We start from the raw sequence: 10292 nt of genomic DNA on the forward strand, positions 1-10292 counted from the left end.
TGTGTATGGAGAGGGAGGTTCCTTGGTGGTTGGGCAGGGCTGGCAGTGCCCCTTCCTCTCTAGGAGGCAGTGGCGAGTCTAGTGTCAGCTGCAGACCAGTATTCAGCCATAGAGCATTGCTGAGCCAGGGAATCCTTCACACCGTGGATTTACCAGCAGCAAAAAGTGACAGCCTCTGGAAGGGAAGAGATCTCCAGAGGGTTTGGTGGCCACATCAAAGAGGATTGCACAGTATCTTATAATGATGTTTTCACTGCCTGGCCCTGTCAATCAAAGTGGAGAGGGTATGGCAGTTGCATAGAGAGCAGAGCCTCTAGGTGTAATGGTAACGCCCCTGTTGCTCTTAGAGGCTCATTTGCATATATTAATATTTTTCTCAGCAATGCGGGCACATATGAACATGGGACCAACGCTGATTCCTTCAGCTGCCAAGCGCACATGTAACAGGTCAGCCAGTGTCATAGGGACAAATCTGCTGACAGATGGCCTTTAAACAATTGCCATTACAATGAATGGGCTGTCTGTGTAATACATGGAAAGTCTGTAGTGGTCAGTCACTCTGCTAAGAATTGGGGTCTGTATCTCCATATTTTATGACTTGTCCATGTTATGGAGGATTGACTGCTGAATTTTTAATCTTGTTTAAATGGTACTGAAATAAAAATGTGACTATGTTGTGCCTAGGTGCAGATTCCATCCTCCCACCTCCACATGAGATCATAAGGGTGAAACCATTGTCTCCTGGTCTGGCCGGGCACTCTGTGAGTTTTCATTCACCTTTGTGTATAAGTATATCTTTTGTCCAGCTGCTGTCTCAGGGGAGAATAGGGGGCTTAGAATGGGTGCCATGTATACTGCTGCTGAGGAAATGACCTCCCTACCTAAAAGGCTGCACATAAACAAGTCCATACATACCCACCATGCCTGCCAGGCTGGATATGTGCTATGACTACAAAGTCTACGATGACGTGTTCCGTGTGTGTAGCATGTTCCCCATGTACAGGTCCTTCTAAAAAAAATTAGCATATTGTGATAAAGTTCATTATTTTCTGTAATGTACTGATAAACATTAGACTTTCATATATTTTAGATTCATTACACACCAACTGAACTAGTTCAAGCCTTTTATTGTTTTAATATTGATGATTTTGGCATACAGCTCATGAAAACCCCAAATTCCTATCTCAAAAAATTCGCATATTTCATCCGACCAATAAAAGAATAGTGTTTTTAATACAAAAAAAGTCAACCTTCAAATAATTATGTTCAGTTATGCACTCAATACTTGGTCGGGAATCCTTTTGCAGAAATGACTGCTTCAATGCGGCGTGGCATGGAGGCAATCAGCCTGTGGCACTGCTGAGGTGTTATGGAGGCCCAGGATGCTTCGATAGCGGCCTTAAGCTCATCCAGAGTGTTGGGTCTTGCGTCTCTCAACTTTCTCTTCCCAATATCCCACAGATTCTCTATGGGGTTCAGGTCAGGAGAGTTGGCAGGCCAATTGAGCACAGTAATACCATGGTCAGTAAACCATTTACCAGTGGTTTTGGCACTGTGAGCAGGTGCCAGGTCGTGCTGAAAAATGAAATCTTCATCTCCATAAGGCTTTTCAGCAGATGGAAGCATGAAGTGCTCCAAAATCTCCTGATAGCTAGCTGCATTGACCCTGCCCTTGATAAAACACAGTGGACCAACACCAGCAGCTGACATGGCACCCCAGACCATCACTGACTGTGGGTACTTGACACTGGACTTCAGGCATTTTGGCATTTCCCTCTCCCCAGTCTTCCTCCAGACTCTGGCACCTTGATTTCCGAATGACATGCAACAGTCCAGTGCTGCTTCTCTGTAGCCCAGGTCAGGCGCTTCTGCCGCTGTTTCTGGTTCAAAAGTGGCTTGACCTGGGGAATGCGGCACCTGTAGCCCATTTCCTGCACACGCCTGTACACGGTGGCTCTGGATGTTTCTACTCCAGACTCAGTCCACTGCTTCCGCAGGTCCCCCAAGGTCTGGAATCGGTCCTTCTCCACAATCTTCCTCAGGGTCCGGTCACCTCTTCTCGTTGTGCAGCGTTTTCTGCCACACTTTTTCCTTCCCACAGACTTCCCACTGAGGTGCCTTGATACAGCACTCTGGGAACAGCCTATTCGTTCAGAAATTTCTTTCTGTGTCTTACCCTCTTGCTTGAGGGTGTCAATGATGGCCTTCTGGACAGCAGTCAGGTCGGCAGTCTTACCCATGATTGCGGTTTTGAGTAATGAACCAGGCTGGGAGTTTTTAAAAGCCTCAGGAATCTTTTGCAGGTGTTTAGAGTTAATTAGTTGATTCAGATGATTAGGTTAATAGCTCGTTTAGAGAACCTTTTCATGATATGCTAATTTTTTTAGATAGGAATTTTGGGTTTTCATGAGCTGTATGCCAAAATCATCAATATTAAAACAATAAAAGGCTTGAACTACTTCAGTTGGTGTGTAATGAATCTAAAATATATGAAAGTCTAATGTTTATCAGTACATTACAGAAAATAATGAACTTTATCACAATATGCAATTTTTTTTAGAAGGACTTGTATATGTGGTGTGTGGCATGTTCCCCATGTATATGTGGTGTGTGGCATGTGTCTTGTGTATCTTTGTTGCCATTGAAGGCACAGGGCTCATACTGTCAGTGTCCGCCCCTGTGAGGTACGTACATAGGAAGAAGTGACAGCTTTTATTCCTTTGCTTCTGACTTCACAGGATCAGCTGCTTTACTCCATCACAATCAAAGGGACGCCTCTTACCATGTCTTTAGAAAAGCAGTAAGTGGCCATTGTTATTTATGTCATAGTAGGAAATTAGCCGTATAGAAGCAGAGAATGACCAAATCTGTGGCCATATCAGGGTTAAAGGTGTTAGCCACCTTTGGCTGAGTTTTGGTAACCATTCCCACCTGGGCAGACCAAAAAAAGCATAAAAATCCAGTCTTAGTAAATGTGTCCCTCTGTGTGCCGCTCTACATCATACAGCCCTAAGCCTCATGCAGACGTCCGTGGAACATGGTCCGTGAGATACCGGACTGGCATTGCAGGAGCGCACTGCGTCACAGCAACCAATGACACCGGGCGCTCCTGCAATGCCAGTCCGGTATCTCACGGACCGTGTTCCACGGACGTCTGCATGAGGCTTTAGGTTGGTTCTACACAGCTCAGTTCTCTGGGTTCAGGGTTGATCCCACATATAAGCTATTATTTATTCTATTACTATATATGAGTGGAGCATTTCCTTGCGCCGATGCTCCCCCTTGTCTCCGCCTAGCATGGTGATTTGAAGCCCGGGACGTCACCGGCAGTAAACAAACAGCTTTGATCTGCATAATGCAGTGCAAGGCAAGGGGAAGTATCTGAGGAAGGAAATGCTCCGATCCTCCACTCATATAGAGTAAAAGAATAACTTATATCCGGGTTCAGCCCTGAATCTGGAGAACCCCTTTAAACATGGCTGCCTCTTAGCTTCTGTACATTGTCTTACATTATGGTCAGAACCATCTAGTGTTTGTTTATTCTGCCCCCTTTCCATAACTTTTGGGTCAAATCCCTACTCCCTTGTTTGCTAATAATGTCCCTCATTGCCTGGGTACCCAGTAGCAAAGGAGGCGAGACCATTCAGAATGGGGCCCCCTTTGTCTAGTAGCACTTCATCTGTAATGTGGTCGTATACAGACACTGAAAGGCTTTGTATTATAGATGTCCATGTGATTTTTTAAATTTATTTTCAGGCTATTTTTGTCCAGAGATTTTAAAATATTCATTGATGACAAAGTGGAGACATGGCTGTCGAAGTTCATGATGGGCATGGTTGGTAATTCTTATGCTTGGTCTAACATCATGATATAATCCAATGCTTTCAGTATCCCATTACCTTGACGTACCTGTGTTTTAGCGCTATGGATCATGTATGAAAACTAATGCAGACAAGAACTGAATGTGGTGCTCATAGACTTCAATCTGATCATTGACTTCTTTTTTAGATCTGCATTAAAAAATAATAGCTTAAACTGGATTGGTTGCTATTGGCAACAGCTCCGGTTGTTATCTGCCCAGGTTTCATACAGTACATGTTTAGTTATGCTGTAATACGATCTGTTACTATGAATTCTTGTGACCAGTTAACAATACTTGTTTTGTTTCAGGGTGACTGCTACTATTCTGGACGGATCCTGGAATCCAATGGCTCTTCTGCTACCCTGAGGACATGTTTCGGACTTCGGTATCCATCCTCTACCTACCTCTATAATTATTTTTTTGAAACAAGAACTAGTAAGTTGGTTAAAGTGTTTTTCCAGGATCTTCTTTCATGAAGATAGGTCATCGGTATCTGAGCGGTGGGGTCTGACCCCAGCTGTTTGGAGGGTCCTGTTCCTAGTATAGCAAGCACAGTGGCGTACATTGTATAGTGGCTGGGCTTCATATCGCAGCTCAGTTTCATTCACTTGAATGGGAATGAGCCGCACAAATGCCAATTGACAAATGTGATGTCACAGACCGAGGATGGGGCCCCTTCCAACAACTGATCAGTGGGGGTGCCGGACCCGGATCCCACCAGTCACATATTGTTGAACTATGAAGATAGGTTATCAATACTTTAAAGGGAGTCTGTCACCTCCAAACTTAATGTCAAATTAAACATACTGCCATGCAGGTAGGTGTGCCAAAGCATAAACATACTTTTCTTGTGAATATCTGGTCCTCTAAACTTGAGAAACACTTCTTTTTATTTTATTATTATTTATTTTAAGGTTTTTGCTGCAGCGTGGACAGGACTGCTCCATTTGGTGCACCACGGCTCCGTCAGGAACATTCCTAGTGCCTCCCCTTCTTGTTTGATTGACCAGCCCAAACGGTTTAAAAGTAGAGATGGTGCAGGGGAAGCCAGGTGCACCGAACCAAAGAGCTCTGCCCACGGTGCACCAAACCAAATGGCTCTGCCCACGGTGCACCAAAAAACGTATTTGCATAAATTAAAAGAAGCATTTCTCAGGTTTGAGGAACAGATTTTCACAGAAAAAGGTATAGTTGTGTTTTGGGGCATCTACCCATCCATGGTGGTATGCTAACTTTGAAACTGGTTTTGAAGGTTTTGACTCCTTTTAATTTTTGGGTGAGGTCAAGAGTAGCAAAAAATGTCTGTAGCAGCAAACCCACATGGAAGCTGCAGCACGACCCTTATGTGGATTTCACTATTTGCATTGCTATGGACCTGCATGCTGTGGAATCATAGACATCAGCACATCCAGTGCAGCCTATTATCCGGCGATCATGAGCTAGAGTCCATGGCATGTTCTGAAATGCTCCATGGAAGTATCTGCTGAATGGTTTGAAAACCCCATTTACATGACAGATACTATACATTGTTGCAGATTTTTGGTGCCGGCTCATGGAGGTGTTATTTATTACTTTGAATTAAGTCAGAACTTTCTAATCTACACTAAAAAAAATGACATAAATGTCATGGTCCAAACTGCTATTTTCATGAATAAGCCAAAGTTATGGGTCTAAAAAGCAGTGGATCCAATGCACCTTGTGCAGTACTGGATTATAAGAGGTGATATTGAATTTCCACTAAGTCCTTTACGGCAAATTTTTTAATTTTGTAAGGCCTCGTCGTGTTCCTGAATCGCTAGGAATCATGAATAAGGACCTGTAATTACTCTACAAGCCGCCATGTGGTAATTCACAGGGCACATGCCGTATAAAGTCAGCGTCCCATAGATATACGTGCAGTACCACATCACAGATCCATGCTCCATAAGATGGGCATTGGCTTGAGCCCTCATGTTGACTTTGACGCAATAATTTTCTGTTTTCAGGGGAATTATAGAATCTATGAATGGAAGCTTTATTATTGAGCCATTACAGAGGACATCTGGGTTTCTACATTTGATATACAAAATGGAGGCCTCTAAAGAGGCGCCCATTATCAGATTAGAGAATGATACAGATCTGATCCATCACACCTATCAGCAGAGGATTTGGAAACCATTAAAGGCCGTTCATAAGGTATGTAAGAGGTATGAGTATGCTTCCCCTCCTCACTTATGTATCTACATGCATACCATCACTGGTGAGAAGCAGGAGGAGGCGTCTCCTTCATGAATACAGCGGACTTACAACTATGGCTCCTGTGTAGGGTTCCCTAGGCTCTATTATTACTTCTTAGTTTATGGTTTGTGTCTTTCAGATGAAATCATTGATTTTTAGTATGAGGCGATATATAAAGGTGTCCTTGTTTGTCACACTGGAAGCAGTGAGTATTAATATTTCTATACTGTTTGGTCCTCCTCAGACTTGATCTTGTGTGGTCTTAGACCAGAGGATGATGTAGGTATAAAAAACACACATCTTATCTTGACTTAAAGGGGTTGTCCAGGTTTTACTAAGCGACGGCCTATCCTCCTTAGTTGAAGTCAATGGGAGCAGTGCTGGGGGGGGGGGGGGGGGGTGGAAGTGTTGGTGGACCCCTGCCGATCAGCTAGTGATGGTTTATCCTTACCAAAGCCCGGACAACCCCTTTATTCTATTCCATTTAGCAATCTTATTGTTCAGCTATCTGTTCAAGTGAGTCTGTCAGCAGTTTTGACTCAGTGATGGCTCTTACGGTCTTCTGATTGGGCGTAGCAGCTGTCATTCAAGAGCAAAGAGGAGGGGCTGTGGAGTATACAGTGCAGAGAGCCCTGCGCGCTGCATGTGAAGGGATTGCCGTTTGGGCATTTTTTATCCTGGTACAGTAAAAAGATTTTTCCTTCATGCAATCAGCATGGCCATGCATAAAGATATGTGCATAATTCTCTCCTTGTTGCCTTTATATCTCTGTCAGCAGTTTTGAGGTGTAAAAACTGCTGACAGACTCCCTTTAAATTCCTGAAAATATGCAAACACTCAGCCATTAATATACTGAGCGCTTAGTTTGAGGAGTAAGATTATTTTCAGAAGATAAAGGACAGAAGTAGACCTTGTTAATTAAGAGATGTTCATTGGCATTCAGTGGGGTGTACAGCTCTCTGCTTTCCGCACTAAGCAGCATATTTTCTTATATGTTACCTTTACATGGGATATACTACATCCTTAATACTGCAAGGTATATATAATATGCAGGAGAAAACCAGGTATAAAGAGTAATCCTGATTTGCCTACAGCATGAGGATTCTTATAATATTGAGGTGAAACACAAGTTGGGGATTGGGCTAGTAAGTATGTATAGACTATACTGATATACTGTATACATGACATGTGCTTAGGTACATGTTCGAAGGCAATAGTACTCTTGGATCTCAGACCTTAAAGGGGTTTTCTGGGAATTAAGAAAATGAAAACACTTAAATATTACTTTACTATAAATGCGGTATATTCCCAACTATATCTTTCATTAGTTATAAGGGTTCTTTTTGTCTGGGGAGCAATCATTAGGAGAAATAAAATGGCCACCATCCTATTAGTGCACAATAAACCTGTCCTAATCACACAGGACAAGTTACTTCACAACACTGAGGTAAAGAGCTGCCTCATCCTCCTCTCAGACCTACTTGTCAGGGATTATAATCCTGAATACAGATGATAAGGAAGGAATGGAGATCATGAGGAGACATGAAGTACAGAGAGGACAGATAGGACAGACTGTGGTAATGTGGGGTTGTGGTAATGGAGACTACATACAAGAGCTGCTGCTCATCAGCCACATCCCCCCCTCCTCACTGTACTTCAGGTCTCCTCATGAACTCCATTCCTACAGAGATTCTGGTGAAGATCTTATCTGTATTCAGCTCTTTACCTCAGTATTGTGAAGTAACTTGTCCTGCTGTGTGATAAGGACAGGTTTTGTGTGTACTAATAGGACGGCGGCTATTTTATTTCTCCTAATACTTGCTCCCTAGACAAAGCAAGTCATTATAACTAATGAAAGTTTTTTTAGAATATATTTATGATAATATAATTTCATTTTCTTAATTCCTGGAGAACCCCTTTAAGGCTATGGGGATCTTGGCTGCGACACATGTTGTGCAGCCAACAATTGCTGTGTAACAGGGCAGCCATTGAACTGAATGGGCTTGCAGAGAGACTTGCATTTCACCATGACTGTGACCACAGAATTGAAAAAAATTCTGCAGTGTTGAACTTTTTTTGCAATTCTAGAGTCACGACCACAGCAACTTGTGAGTTGTGCTTCAACCACATTCAGTTCAATGGCGGCCCTGCTATACAAGGATTGTTGGTTGCACAACCTGTGTTGTGGTCAAGATGACCATGTAGCCCCAGCCTCAGGAATAGCCTGAGTGGTGACACTATCTATGGAACACATAGTGCTGGCTTCACTTTCATTTTCAAAGAGGCTTCTGGAAAAATTACCTGGTAAGTATGAAAGTGTGGAAATGAACTTGAGGTTCTGCCTGTTTTTAAAGGGGACCTGAGCTTTGCTAAAATAACTGTTTTAGTAAATCCCTATTTAGAAATAACAGTTCTGGAACATCTTTTCCTAGACTTTTGCCTTGTACAAATCCTCTGTTATTCCTCCTGGAAATGTATGAATAAATTGATAACTGGGCGCTACCATATCCATTGTCCCCACACATTCTGACACTGTAACCAATGAGACTTCGCAAAGTAATAACTTCAGCTCATCGGAGCCAATACATTCTAATACTGTACGGAGCGCTTGCTCTGTACAGTATTGAAATGAAGTTTTATGCGACTCGAATTCGGATGTTTCATCCAAAGTCGATTCGCTCATCCCTAATACTAACCCCCAAAACTTCACATTTATTTGTCTTGGTTCACTTAATGGCTGCAATAAGGGAATAGACTTTAGCATGAATATATCGACTACTGTCTTTTTATTAGAGGAATTTATGGTTATGTTTAGTGGCAGGCAATGGGACCTTTGGATGTTGACGCCCCCTGTATACCTATGCCATATGTACACCTGATGCATATTGGTCAGAATCATATAGGTACTTAACATTTTGTCAATAATGTGAGCAGGTCCATGTTTACCTGTATGCCACTGGCCTCTGTTATAATAATGATATAACATATATAATGTTTGTTCACGTATCTATTACAGTACAAAGTCCTAGGTGGCAGTCCAAAAACTGTCATTACTACTCTACTGCAAGTATTTAGTTACGTTAATACAGTAAGTACAGCTGTTTTTCAGTTTTTGGTGCAAATTGTAAATGTATTACATTCTATTTTATGCTGTTTATATTATAAGGTATTATCCTATGACCAATATAAAAAATGAAAAATAGACAACATATAGAACATGACAACCTCTTTTTCACAAAGCTATAACCAGCCCTGTACCTCACATGGATCTAGAGATCTCGCCATTCCTTGCTCCAATTGTTCTGCTAGATGTATTTGAATCTGGCTGTGTCCTTTCTCAGAGGGCGTGTCCTTTCTGCTGCAGCTGTTGGCAGTTGAAGGATGGAACTGAGCATGTGCTTCCATCAGAGAATTTGGAAAAAGAGGATTTCAGATTTCAGTGAAGAACTCAGTAGCTATAATACATGCAATTACAAAAGTGTTCAGATCCTGGTGCTGGTTTGAAAACTGTACAATATTTTTTGTGGGATAATCCCTTTTATTAAGCCATATAAAATCGCGAGTAACAGCCTGTTTTTCAGTCCAGACCTGCATTTGCAATTTTGTAGACCTCAGAGCTGAGATCCCCATGCATTTCTTGCTGGTTGAGTATCTGTACAGTATGTGCTCTGTTGATTTGCGCTTTTGTATAATAGTCACCCTACTAATGGATGGAAAATAACTCCCCCACTTCTTTATAAGACCTCGGCTATGCTGCTAAAGCTCCAGTAGCAGTCAGCAGAATTGTGAATGCAGCTCCGAACTGTACAATGCTATTCTATAATGGACATGGTAGAGCAGATATACTAAGACTGGCTTCCAGTCTTGCTATAAAAGTCCATCAATGCAAAATATCCATGTTTATTAAAAGGTACAGGCCTCTTAATAAAGTTGACACATTGGACAGCAGTCCGTGCGCCGGAAATTCAAATCTATACCGCTATAACCTGCTGTAGATTTGAACTATGCCAGTTTCTGGTGTACATTATAGCAAATCTAATGGGTTGTGGAAAACCACACCACTTCTACTAAGAAACAGCCAACTTTTTCCACTTTTGAAAAGCAGTTAGAAAAGTCACGAATTATAGCCCAATTATGGCATGCATCATAATTTGTGACTTTTTACTTCATAAATATGACATGAAAAGCTTGATAAATCAGGGCTTCTAAGCTG

The sequence above is a fragment of the Bufo gargarizans genome, chromosome 2 (genome assembly GCF_014858855.1).
Source record: "Bufo gargarizans isolate SCDJY-AF-19 chromosome 2, ASM1485885v1, whole genome shotgun sequence".
NCBI classification, from domain to species: domain Eukaryota; kingdom Metazoa; phylum Chordata; class Amphibia; order Anura; family Bufonidae; genus Bufo; species Bufo gargarizans.